Raw genomic sequence first — 10740 nt, 5'->3', positions numbered from 1 at the left:
CACTGGAGTGTGTGTGTATACACATTTTTACTGCCCCACTGGAATAAGCTTGAAATGCACACTGAATATCCATATAGGAAAGGCGTGAAAATGTGCAGATAGAAAAACATATTTTTTTCTGCCAATAAACATATGCAGCCTACTGCAACTGACAGAGACTCAGAAATCTACAGTAAATATCCCCACACAGACCAGAATGTTATTTAAAATGCAATATGACATGTTTTATTGTCTAAGCGCACAGCATTTTTATAAAAAACCAAAGATCATTGATTTTTAATATGGCCGTCTACCAGAAATCTCAGAGAGGACTTTGAGCGTTCTGTTGTTGGAAGCGGTTCTGGAAACTACTGGAGTACTTTTATATTAGTGCTCCTCCATTAAATCTGGTCCACGCATCTTCTTCATCACAAGATATAATGTGAATGAAATGAAACCCTGAAATAGGCTACTCGGGTGATAATCTAATTACACATATTCAAATTGGTAATGAAAGGGGATATTGGAAATATCCCAAGTTCTTCTTTATTCCCATTTTGAGAGCTCGGTATCAACCTGGGGTGTATTTCCCAAAAGCAATGGTCACAAGTTCTGTCATTACCAATAGAGTTCAATGGAAATAACGACCATAGAAACCGCCCCTGGTTGACTCTAAAACAGACACCTTCATATGGAAGCAGCTGCATGACCCAATAATATAAAAAATGTTGACTGTCGTATGATTTAATCTATTTCAAGATGTGTCTAGATATCATGTGAAGAGAATTACTGTTAATAGAAGCGTATGATTCATTCTCATATTATGATTTCAGGATGACAACACGTGATGTTCCAATTGGAGCTGTTCACAACCTTTGGAATAGGATGCTAAACTTTTGCACTGTCATTTCCTCATCATAGCGTTTAATGAATTTAAGGCGGTCAGCTATAAAGTCGTTCTCGGAAACCTACCAGCTCACAAGTTCTACGAGAACGCTTTTTACAACCTGTATATATATATATATATATATATATATATATATATATATATATATATATATATATATGCACCTTGATTTTAGTAAATATCTCTGGGGTTTTTAACCTGAATTTCAAGCCTAATCGATTGTCTCAACTTTCAGTAACACTGCATCCCAGCATTGCCCTCTGCTGGGTACAGTATCACGCTGCAGGGTACAGTAACTTCACTTTTTAGCTAATGAGGATGTTTCCAGGGAAATATATCAGAAGTGTGCGTTTTATGACCTACTTCGTTTCAATAATAGCGTTTCAATCATTTGTATCATAGATTGAGTTTGCTAAAAATGATTTAATAAAAGTTGGCTACATTTATACATTTATTTATTAAATACATTTGATCTCTCCTTATAAGAATCACTTAATCAGCATTCAGTAAGCATAAACATGAATGGCCATGGACAAGCAGCAAAGATTATAGTTTTTAGAAGACAAAACACACAATATACACGCCACACTTTCAGATTCACATCAGGATAATAAGTAAAATGTGAAACATTTTAGTTATAATATACATTTTATATCACAAACACCAATAAATAATTTATTGAGCTCAGGGTAAGAAATGAATGGGTCCATTTACTATAAGATACAGTAGGTTTGGTGTTGGGAAAGAAACAAAAGCCTTTAACTGGTCGTCTAAGTTTTAGTTTTGGCTGTGTTTATTTAACAACTATAACACAAATGTGTGACAGCTTCAAGATATGACATTTGTAGCAGTGCTTTTCAAACTCAAGCTTTGTCTTCAAATATCTTAAACTCTACAGGATGAACCATTTCCACGTTTCCTGTGTATTTACAAAGACTGAAGTTGGAGCAGAGATTAAGAGTATATAGATTGTATGAATAAAGTGATCATGATATGATGCGAGGGCTGTAGTTTCTGGTGTTGTGGTGTTTGAATAGCAGTGAAGGAGCTGGTTGGTGCATTTAAAGGGCACTTAAAGACTCTCCTGAAAGCAGTGTTTAGATATTTAAGTGCTTTGTGGTATTTGGCTTGATTTTCAGGAGCAGAGGAAAGGTGCTCCCAAAGACATTAAGAGTAATTCACCTCTGCAGTCAGAGAAGGCAGATAATGAGATAATACTATGGCAGTGTTGAATGTTGAGTAACGTGCTTTGATATAAGAGATAGCAGGAATAAAAGCTATTAATATGAGCAAGAGTCATAATGGTTTCAGACGCCTAGGTGTGTACTGAGTCGACAGAGAGCATCTCCTACAATGTCCAGCTCGTGTCTGAGCTCCTCGACCACATCGTTGATGCTGGGCATGTCCTTCAGCACACACACACTCTGTGTGTGCGGGTTTAGCAGCGCAGGGAGAATGGGCGCTGGATTGTCTTTGCAAATTCACTGCCAAGGACAAAATTCCTCACATGATCAAAGCAAAACAACGATATGGTATGCAAAAATAAGTTGTGCATTTAAAAAAAGATTTACCGCATTCTAAATTTGGCCTCCTCAAAGCTCTCTGAAACAAAGTAAACGTCTTGAAAGGTGGTGATGAGACACTCCTGTTTGCAGGTGACATTGGGCTCAAGGGCAGGATTTTAGCAGAGCCTGAGAGAGAGTGCTTCAAGAAAAATACATAAGTGTTACACAGTCATTCATTTCAATTCATTAACAGCAGTCACAGTACCGTGCAAAGATATATATTTTTAATTTATACTTTTTATCTAGCAAGGATGCAATAAATAGATCAAAAATGACAGTAACGTTTTCTATTTAAAATAAATACTTCTGAACTTTTACAATACAAATATTAGTAATAATATTAATAATAAAAGTGTGGCAAATGTAAAACTTGAAGAATAAATTATTAAATTTAATTATTTCCGAAGGATAATGTCACACTGACTACAAGAGTATTAGCTGCTAAAAAAATCTGCTTAAAATATATTAAATAGAAAACAGTTTATTTAAAATGCGATAATATTTCCCAATATTCCTTCTGATCAAGCAAATGCAGCTTTGATATCTTTTAAAGATATTTAAAAAGGTGATCTAATATTTTTGTTTCATATTTTTGTCAGACTAGTTATTGGATAATTGAAAAAAAGATTATTGTTGTAAAAACAATATAATTTGTATGTACCTTAAGTTCACTGATAGAAGAGAGAAGCCCAGCGCCGTATGCTCTGAGTGAACCCTCCTGCTTACACAGGCCAAACTCCACCGTGAAGAAATAACACTGCAACGGCACACACACCAACATAACAACGATCAAAACATGCAAACAACAATTAGCCTTTATGCCTATATACCGTATGAACAGTATACATACTGTTGCTAACTTCTGCACAGCATCATCAGACGCCCCGAGGGAAGCTAGCCCTAATTCCTGGGAGAACTGAGCAAAACTGGGTTCGGCCAACAGAGGAACGTGACCCAGCAGCTCATGACATGTGTCCCTGAAAAACAGACATAAAGATCTCTTTAATTGTTGATTAAATAAGACAGAATAAGGCCTAGTTCGCACATACAAACAGTGAACAGTGAAGCAGAAGCAAGCTCGCATAAAGATCTGATGTCAGCTCTGTGCAGAAAACGAATGATTTGAAAACAAATTTATGTTTTTTATGAGTTTACCTTTCCTTTAATGTGTAATAAATCGGTTTGTGCATATAAACCATCTGCAAAGATATGGCACAACAAAGTCCACACCAAATGGAGATAATCTCTCAACACTTGCCTAAAACACTTTGTTTGTAGCCCTGCCATTATTTTTCATGACTTTGCTATATCACAAATAAATAAATAAAATGAGCACTTTAATAACTCCCATAGCATTAAAATGATTACTGACAGCATTGGCTATTAAGTATTATTCAGAATAATCATTAAATAATAATACCCAGTTAAATATTGAAATGTGGTGGAAAGTCTGTTGTTGTTTCAACACTGAAAAAAATTAGCAAAAATGTTTAATAATTGTAATTGTTGCTTTTTTTTAATAATAATCTATTTTTATTTGATATTCCAAATTGCAACAAAAATTAAATGATTTGTGTGATTTAACCTTGATCATGAAGTTGATTCACCCAAGACTGGAATTCAAACCCCAATGTAAACACATAACCTACTTAAATAATCTGGATTTGGTATGATTAAAGGATATGAGCATGTTTTCATTTCTACGTGTTCATGCATCAGGTGTGACAGACAGTGGGTGCTGCTTCAACAAAGAGTGCTGCTTCATAAAAGCCTATTTCAAAGATTGTGTCAACAAACAAGTCTGAAGGATAAAGGGATATACAGTATGCTTTGTACTCACGGTTCAGGAGTGTAAAGAGGATCTGAGCTGTGACGCACATATTGTGTGCAGTGAAATACTCTGAAGGCCAGACCAGCCAGAAAGTCTCTCGGTGACAAGTACCCAGCAACAGGGCGAATGGTGAAGCCTGTTCGCTCTGAAACACACACACAGCAGCCATGTAACTACTGCCCTCTGCTGGTGACACAACTAGTACATCCCGTCAGCTTGTCCCGTAGCTATTGTACAGTTGTACAAATGTATCGCACACTTCGTCACTGCGTATGCACTGATCGTGTGCGCTCGGGCTCACCTCTCAGGAAATTGGACACGTCCTCCAGCTGCGGTATGTTGTCCTCTCTGTAGCCGCAGAACTGGGTGAGCAGAGGCAGGTTGTTTAGGTGCTCTCGACAGGCATGAGTAGGGTACAGCTTATTCAACTCCCGGAAAACGACACCCCACGTCTTCACCTCTTCCTCTGTAAACTCCACACGTGGTATAGGTTCTCCGCTGCGGAACGAGAGCGAAGCATGTGAATATTAAAGGTAAATATGTGGAATTAACGTAAGAGTTTTATCGAATTGTTAAACGTACTGTTTGTGACTCATGGCAAGATCAGCGAAATATTTCCTTCTCTTACGATATATGCTGTCTTTGAATCCCTGAAATCATATAGGAACAAATACAGATTTTCATACATAGGTCATGTGTCTTTTTCAGCGGTTTAAATATTGAAATGTTACACGGTCATGACATAAATACTACTGTCAGTGAATTTCCAGTCTTATTCTCTAGTGAAAGGTAAATCAATACTGACTGGATGATCCGCGTCCAAATCTGAACCATACATCAGAACACGGCAGGCGCTCTTGTCCAGATCTGAGATCTTCTTGGGGAACCAAGGCACCTCAGCAAAATCTAAAAATATATATTTTTACAGTGTTACGCAAGATTTCTACACACATTACTGTGCAGTACTCATTTATAAAACACAGTACCGTTTGTTGGAGTCCAGAACTTGTCAGGTGAGTCCATGGCTATGATGCTTGTTTGTTTGCGGAGCAGATGAACGATATCTTTTAGAGAGTTTCTCGTCGCTGTCACAATCCACCAGTACTTCCAGCTCTGAGTTACGCCGCCGGGACTTACGTGACTCAATGTGCAAAAGCTTCACCTGGCTGTCCTGTTTACAATGAATTAAAAAATTGTAATTTAGCACACTTTAAATTTGAAATAATTCTTGGACAAGTGCATGCTTTCAATCTCTCTACTACAGCAGATGTTGAATATCCCGTGAGTGAACTTCTGTTTGCTTTTGACATGTTTTTTTAAAAATGGGAAATCGTTATTCACAGGCAAAAGTTCTTGTTATTATAGCTTTAGCTGGAATTACTAACCATTAATGCCTTTTTATGACTCAATTATGTATAACATCTATTCTACTAAAGCTAAAAATACTGAAAAAATCAAATATAGACAGAATGAACAGATATTTAAAGAAGGAAAACATTATTGTACCTGAAATAATTTTAATGCTTTCTACAAGTCCTCCGACTTCATTCTTCAGCGAGAAGACAATTGCAGCATGTTCTCTCTTGGAGGAACGTATCTTGTCTTTGTTCTCGTCTGTCTTATGAAAAGTGGCTTTGTTCAACTTAACAAATGAGTTAGAAAGAGAGGGGAGAGAGAGAAAAAGAGTACTATTATAATGATCATTGGGTTTTACTCAGGTGTCTTTTCACATTAGCATAACAATCTCTCTACTACAGCAGATGTTTAATATCCTGTGAGTGAACTTCTGTTTGTTTTTGACACGTTTTTTTTTTTTTTTTTTTAAACAGGAAATCGTTATTCACAGGCAAATAACATGTAAAGATCATTATTTTCTAAAGGTTGGGTAGGATTCATCATGCTATCAAATACAGGCTAGGCTGTAAAGGACTAGACCAGCACTATGTAGTGAACAGCAACGTGTAAAAGCCAATGAATAACATCAACAAACGACCATTTTGCAACATACAATGCACAACAGATCAGAAGTTCATCTACATTCAAAAAATAAATAAATAAAAATAATCTGTGAAAACCTTTACCATAATTATTTAAGTGCAAACTATAGACGCAAAGTAGGCCTACGTGTAATTTTTTTATTTAAATTTTTTTTTTTTTAAACATCAGTAATTGATGAATGCACACTTATTATAGTAATATTCTCATGACGTCAGCCCAGCAACATCCGTTCTGAGAGCTCACTTTTCTCCAAATGTTAGTTAGCAATTTGATATATAAAAATATTAGCAAAAACATTTCAGCATTTTCAATATGTCAAAAGTTCTTACCTCATTGTTGAGCTGCTTCTCTTCGTAACTCTTATTGATGGAGTCAAAAGACCGTCCTCGACGCGGTCCGTCAAGCTTGTTGGAGAGCATGGGTGGGTGCCTTTGTTTTTATAGTAGAATATGGAGGTGCGTGGCTCGGATAGACGCTTCTGTCAGTCTGATAATGATGTTTTCTGTCTGGATTTATAAAGAGATCGGGCGGAGGAGGGGGAGGAGCGCGCGGCTCTGGAAAGTCCGTGCTGACCAGCCCGGCAACCGAAAACTATTCGACCGTTACATCATTATCGTGCATTAAATATAATAATAAAAGAAGAAAAAATAAATAAGGTGGGTCAAACTAATTTGTGTTGATCTCGATAGAACGGAAAATAGGAGCAAACAGGACTGTCACTTTATTTTCTCTAGTGAATAAAATGATTTTGACAGTCACATATGCTACAGCGCTTTAAGGCTTGCTGCCTGAATGTATGCCTGTTTACCTGTTTTCAAAAGATCTACAGAAAATGATGATTTTTCACAAAATGTATATGATTTTTAAAGAAGTAAAACACATAGCCTACAAAACCTTAAACCTGTTTGTACAGCTTGATAATTATCCAAATCATATAATTATGTGAATCAGATAATAAACATTTTTGTACTTGAACTATTGATTTTTCTTAATTTATCATAGTAATATTTATTATTGATCAAGTTACAAAATGTCAATGACTTGTTAGCCTAAAAGTGATTGATCAGGATCACAAAAAAATGAACAAAAAAGGAAATGTAAATGAAACAGAAAACTGACTATCTCAATGGTTCTGTGCTGATATGCTTCGGCACTGTTTCCTGACAGTCCATTAAAAGATTAATAAAATTCATGTTGTAGACCTTGGCATTTAAACACACCCAATCTTTCATTTGGTTCATATTGTTGACATTCGTTTATTTATTTACTCTTTCCAAGGTTGGTCTGGGATCAGTGAGCTTTATTTCCACACCTCTGCGGAAAGACCAGTGATGAAGTGATGTGGATAACGGTATAACGGATAATAAGACGCGGCAGCAGGCCTAGATTAACTGGCGACGACTGATTCGGAACGTGCTTGTCACTGGTTCCTGTTATCTCCCAACCAAAGGCCTCAGTCCACACTATAGTTCCAGTCCGGGGTGATTTGTTCCAATGGGAGAAACATGGAAAATAATACAAGCACGTCAATGAGCATGGCTCAGATTAATAATAATGTGGTAGTTATGAGCAATGGCTGTTTACAAGCTCACACCAGCATTAATTAGCTCAAATGCAATATAATTAGGCACTGCTGTACGTCCATTTCCAAACAACATGACTAATCTTTTATTCAGACGTTCTCACGCTACTTCTGTGCTTTATTGGTCCATTGTCTGTGCCTCCCACTGCTTGGTCATTGATCTGAAAGACCTCCATACCCCTCCTGAGGGGGACACAGAGACAGTCTTTTGTAAGGCAGCCCATAAGTACACATCTCATTAGGCTTTATGAAGTGAGAGATTCACCATCTATTGTAACACAGCCAGTTTATACCAGTTTTTTGTTGTTGTCCTGTTTAGTGCAAATGTAGAATATCTTTAGCTTTGCAAACCAGTTTCCTTCAGTATATCATTAAAATTTCGAAAAGCAAGACGTGAGCAAATCAGAATGCTTTGTACTTTATGACTCAAAGAAAATCTCATTCATATAACCATAACTCATTTAGAGGCAAGACACAGGAAATGCTTGAGCTTTTGGTGGTACCAGTCTACTGGGGGTCAAAAAGAACCAGGGAATGAGCAATGCTCCATCTGAAGACTCATGTATCTTAATAGGGGTAGCACGTACACCTTATATTTACTTTTGAATTTATGTTCATTTCCTTTTGGCCATATATGATAATGGTGTTTGGCGCAGAACCAGTGACGTACAGCATGATTGAGCCAAGTCAAATCATGCTCAGACTAATCCAATGCCGCACTGGAGTCTGGTCTATTAGCATAAGCTTCAATGTAGACACACAGCTTCTGCAATCAGAGACTTCATTCTCAGACAATTCAATCTGCACTCCGTCTCAGCAACAGGAAGTTCCCTTCAATCTAGGGATGCGATGAAAAGGCAATGATAGAGTGCGTTATGATACATATTGCGAGTTCATTGGTCTGTCAAACAACCTGAAGTTCCTTCGAGGTATTAATGCTATGTGATGCAGAACAATGTCAGGAAAGATTAAGTCTGGCCATGATCACTGAGCTTCGGTTGAAAGATGACAGTCATAAGAAATATTTGACCAGCCTAGTAAGAAAATCCATTACAGTAGATGGACCAATTAGATTTGTTCCAGTGCTGGGAAAAGAACTAGGTAACTCTCATTAGTGTTTTAACTGAGCTTGAGGCACTTGAGTCAAGTTTTGGCATGGTCTGCAAACTTTATGAGACTGTAGATTTTCATGTTGACCTTTTATATCTGTTATTTAAGCGCAAATGTACATTGATATACAAAAGAAAGGAAGAAATGAATGTGTATAGCTCAGAATCCCTGAGAGCTAATTTGTGTGACCAGGGGTAAACATGTACGTCAGCGTGCTGCATGTGCATCTGGCATGCTCGGCAATCTATGATCTCTTCATCACCCGGTATGGATTGAAAACAGGGCTGTGACAGGACACAGGGGTATATGATTCCATCATACTCTTTTCAAAGCATTGGAGAAATTAAGTGAATTAATGACAAGGTGTTCTAAAAGATTTCTATTTAAAAAATGCTGTTCTTTTGAACATTCTATTCATAAGTGATTTCACAATATTAATTTTAATTCTTTTAAGTTAATTAAATTTTATAATTAAATTTTTTTATATTTCTGTTGAAATAATTGCAGCCTATAATAGTAGTGTACGCCTACAAGAGCCAATCCATCCAAAGGCAAATAAATGATCTGTCTTTTTTATGCTTATTCAAAACTTCAGTTTCATTGCCTCAGAGACTTTCCACAATTGTACTGTAGTGTCCTATTGACTCATTAACAGTGTTAGCTTTGTATTGACATTTCAACGCTGAAGCTGTATGACACAGGAAATTAGCTGGAAGACAGATAAAAAGGTTTACTGACCTTTCCTTTTTAACATTATACAGTACCTCTAAACTACTCCGAGGTCACTTTTAAAATATCATTAGGAGAATCAAGGGATCGGAGAGCAAAGGATCTTTTCTTTTCAGTGTTGTGTGAGGAGTATATTAAACAGTCATGTTGCATTAGAGTTTGTTGCAATTAAATTCACCGTATGATTACTTTTAAATTGTAAGAAACATGATAAAATCGACATATTTCAGAGGTAATTTTATTATAGCTGTTACAAGAGAGGCTTGACATTTTCATAGTGCAGGTATAGATAACAGTCAACACTTAAATTGAAGTATTGCACGCCACGACAGCAGCCAGACCAATCTAATGGACTAACCAAACAGGATGACTGACAGCTGTAGAGACTCTGACAGACTTGACTGTACATGAGCAGTCACATTTGATTAAATTCTTGCTCGTATGATATACTGCCTGCCAACCATCATCAACAAATCCAGTTCTTTCTTAGGAAGCAACAAAACCACACAGAGTAAAGGGAATGTTTGTGTGAGAAAGGCTAACCAAGTCTAGTCTAGAGATGGTAAATTTCTGCTGAAATCATTTAGGCGATATACAAAATTTAAATTTGAAATTTAAAATTGTCAGTTCAGGAAAGAGGAAAAACTATGCATTACCCAGTATAAACACCTAATGCTTACATAACATGACAAAATTGTAGAACAGTTTTCACATCTGTTTAATAGGTAGCATCCATGACTAACCATAGGATAATCAAACTTGTTAGGATAATTAAGTTTGACACTATACTATTTACTAATTGAATTTGACATTATACTATTTACAGTTATAAAGTAACACACTATGCAAATAGTTTGAATATACTGTATAAATGTATTCAAGATAAAGATAAATTTGTGTATGTATGAAATTTGTTCAATAGTGAGTGGAAGTGGCAGCTGCATTCATAATGCACTGTTAAGTAAGCCAGCACTAACAGATTAGATATAAAAACAGTGCCATGTGGTGGTCATGATAGAAATTACCCTACAGTGAATCA

General features: G+C 36.5%; 2 pseudogenes; both read right to left on the bottom strand.

Annotated features, from left to right (window-relative positions):
* Positions 1-2028: 2028 nt before the first annotated feature.
* Positions 2029-6749, bottom strand: LOC122348216 (annotated as a pseudogene).
* A 3859-nt stretch (positions 6750-10608) lies between these two features.
* LOC122348207 overlaps positions 10609-10740 on the bottom strand; it is a 4190-nt pseudogene continuing 4058 nt past the window's right edge.

This window comes from Puntigrus tetrazona, chromosome 7 (genome assembly GCF_018831695.1).
Source record: "Puntigrus tetrazona isolate hp1 chromosome 7, ASM1883169v1, whole genome shotgun sequence".
NCBI classification, from domain to species: domain Eukaryota; kingdom Metazoa; phylum Chordata; class Actinopteri; order Cypriniformes; family Cyprinidae; genus Puntigrus; species Puntigrus tetrazona.
Note: the sequence above shows the minus strand (reverse complement) of the source record. Positions and strands in the feature narration are given on the sequence as shown.